The following is a 3,397-nucleotide window of genomic DNA, read 5'->3' as shown; positions in this document are numbered from 1 at the left end:
AATATATGATGTACTTTGGACTCTACAGGCCTACACACCCACACCCACAGACACAGACACACACACACACACACACACACACACACACATGAATGCACACACATGAACACACATACATGCACATTAACTCAAGAGCATACACATGTGCATTCATAGAAATAAAAATAAATCTTTAAAAAGAGAACACATGAAATTGTGATGGAAGGGTGGTGGTAATCGAGGAATTGGGTAGGAAGGATGGGAGTAGACTTGATTAAAACATTATGCAGAGATGCTATTTTGTTCGGCTGATGGGAGGGTCATGGGTCCTGCCTGCCATACCCTGTTTGTGCTAGGCGCTCAACCACAGCCTAGTTCTGTGCTTTTCTGGGCTCTACTTTCTCGGAGCACCCAACTGAATGGGTAGCAGAGCACCTATTCCTCTCAGACTCTCAAATGCTGCTACTAGCAGCATCACCCTTTATATCAGAGAGCTGAGAGATACTATGGGGAAGAAACAAAACAAAAGGGGAGGGGGTACTAGAAGAAGAGGAAGAGGAATATGTGGTGGAAAATTCTTGATCAGAGAGTTGTCAAGGGCAAAGTAGAATATCTTCTAAAATTTCTCAGATGAGGACAACACATGGGAGCCAGAAGAGAACCTGGATTGCCCTGACCTAGTTTTTCTTTCTTTCTTTCTTTCTTTCTTTCTTTCTTTCTTTCTTTCTTTCTTTCTTTCTTTCTTTCTTTCTTTCTTTCTTTCTTTCTTTCTTTCTTTCTTTCTTTCTTTTCTCCTTCCTTCCTTTCTTTTCTTCCTTTCTTTCTCTCCCCCCCCCTCTCTCTTTCTTTCTTTCAAAAAAGATTTATTTATTTATTTCATATAGCTGTACAGATGGTTGTGAGCCTTCATCTGGTTGTTGAGAATTGAATTTAGGACCTCTGCTCACCCTGGTCAACCCTGCTAGCTCCTGTTGGCCCCGCTCCCTCCGGCCCAAAAATTTGTTTATTATAAATAAGTATACTGTAGCTGTCTTGAGATGCACCAGAAGAGGGTGCCAGATCTCATTATGGGTGGTTGTGAGCCACCATGTGGTTGCTGGGATTTGAACTCAGGACCTTCAGAAGAGCTGTCAGTGCTCTTACCCACTAAGCCATCTCATCAGCCCCTCAACCTAGTTTCTATAGTCACAAAAATCAGGTCACGAGATAGATGCATCAGATGGAGGCAAGTGAAAAGCTGATTCTGCTTCTGAAGATAAGGTAGAGAAAAGCAACCCAATGAAAAAGAGTTAGAAAAGCCACGAGGCTTTGCCTGAGGTTTGGAGCCAGAACAAATTATTGGAGTTACTGACTTAAGCAGAGGACTCATGTTTCTTTTTTTAAAAAAATTATTATTATTTAATATTTTTGTTTTTACAGTCCAGTCCTCCTGGTCTGCTCTCCCACAGTTCCTCATCCCACCCCTCCTCTCCAGTCTCTAAGAGAATGTCCCTACCCCCACCTCCACTCCACCAGACCTTCCCACTCCCTGGGGCCTCCAGTCTCTCCAGGGTTAGGTGCATCTTCTCTCACTGAGGCCAGTTCCAACAATCCTCTGCTGTGTATGTTGAGGGCCTCATATCAGCCGGTGTATGCTGCCTGGTTGGTAGCTCAGTGTCTGAGAGATATTAGGGGTCTGGGGTAGTTGAGACTGCTTGTCTTCTTATGGGGTCTCTCCTCTCCTCAGCTTCTTCCAGCCTTTCCCTAATTCAACCACAGGGGGTCCCCGGCTTCTGTTCATAAGTTGGGTGTACGTATCTGCATCTGACTCTTTCAGCTGCTTGTTGGGACTCTTGGAGGGCAGCTATGCTAGGCTCCTGTCTGTAAGTACACCATAGTAGCAGTAATAGTGTCAGGTCTTGGAGCCTCCCCTTGAGATAGATCCCAAGTTGGGCCTGTCACTGGACCTCCTTTCCCTCAGTCTCTTCTCCATTTTTGTCCCTGCAGTTCTTTTAGACAGGAACAATTCTAGGTGAGAGTTTCTGACTGTGGGAAGGCAATCCCATCCCTCCACTTGATGCCCTGTCTTCCTGCTGGAGGTGGGTTCTGTAAGTTCCCTCTCCCCATTGTTGGGCATCCCATCTAAGGTCCCTCCCTCTGAGTCCTGAGAGTGTCTCACCTCCCAGGTCTCTGGTGCATTCTGGAGGGTTCCTCCAACCTCCTACCCCCCCCAAGGTTTCCTGTTTCCATTCTTTCTGCTGCCCCTCAGGGTTTCATTCCTGTTCCCCCATCCAATACCTGATCATACTGCCCTTTTCACCTCCCTGTCCCCTTTCTCACCCAGGTCCCACCCTCTCTCTCCCTCCAAAGTGGAACTGAGGCATCCTCACTTGGGCCCTTTAGCTTGTTAACCTTCTTGAGTTTTGTGGATTGTATCCTGGGTATTCTGTACTTTTTAGTTGATATCCACTTATTAGTGAGTATATACCATGCATGTCCTTTTGGGTCTGGGTTACCTCACTCAGGATGATATTTTCTAGTTCCATCCATTTGCCTGCAAACCTCAGGATGTTTCTGATGGAATGGAAATATTCTGATGAGGCTGACCTTGTCTCTGCCCAAAAAAGCCTACATCAAGTGCCCACAGGTTGTCATATCCATTATGAGGAAATGCTAATGTGGCATTCTTACCCCGCAGAGGTTGATGACAAAAAAGACGACAAGAATTAGCCCCGTTGAGTACCAGCCCCTGTCACCTTTGACTGTGACAGTTTCAGGTGGAGAGGGAAGGAGTTGTATCTGTCTTGACACCATAGAGGTGATTTGAGATGTCCAGCATAGTTTCTGGGCCATGCAGCAGCGCACATGCTTTTAATCATTTCAAGCAATATAATTGTACATCCACCCCAGGGGAAGGGAAAGGGGAGAATGTCTCAAGACACCCATTCTGTGCTTTGCTAAGAAAATGGTAGACCTGCCACGAAGGACAAACCCTGCAGAACTGGGATGTGAGAGAGTAAAGATGTTAACTGCACTTTTACAGCCTAGCATGTGTGTAGTTTTTGTCTGTTACTGGTATATTAGTTGAAGGTGGGAGGGTTGGGGAAGGGAGAGGAGATGGGTAGAGCCCTTTTGGTTAAAATTTGGAAAGAACAGCTACCTAAAGAATCATTCTCATGTCCAAAATATTTTGTCCTTTCAAAAAATTTCCTCAGCACCATAAATGAGAGCTGTGAGAATGTTGAGAAAATTTGTGGATACTAAAACCTACAACCAAGGTGCTCCCTATCTGAGCTCACTGTGGCCCAAAGAGAACAAAGCCAGTTCCCCAAGTTTCTAAAGCTGCCATTTGAAGATGGAAACTGACCGAAGAGGAAAGGCTTTATTGGAGAGTGTATACAAGCAGACCATTCTGCCTTAGAGGTGCTAATTCCTGAAA

At 45.4% G+C, this 3,397-nt stretch overlaps 1 pseudogene; it reads left to right on the top strand.

Annotated features, from left to right (window-relative positions):
* Window positions 1-485: 485 nt before the first annotated feature.
* LOC110287520 (chromobox protein homolog 1-like) lies at window positions 486-2,688 on the top strand (annotated as a pseudogene).
* The last annotated feature ends 709 nt before the right edge of the window (window positions 2,689-3,397 follow it).

This window comes from Mus caroli, unplaced genomic scaffold (genome assembly GCF_978045245.1).
Source record: "Mus caroli unplaced genomic scaffold, Mus_caroli_1 scaffold_5, whole genome shotgun sequence".
NCBI lineage: Eukaryota > Metazoa > Chordata > Mammalia > Rodentia > Muridae > Mus > Mus caroli.
Note: the sequence above shows the minus strand (reverse complement) of the source record. Positions and strands in the feature narration are given on the sequence as shown.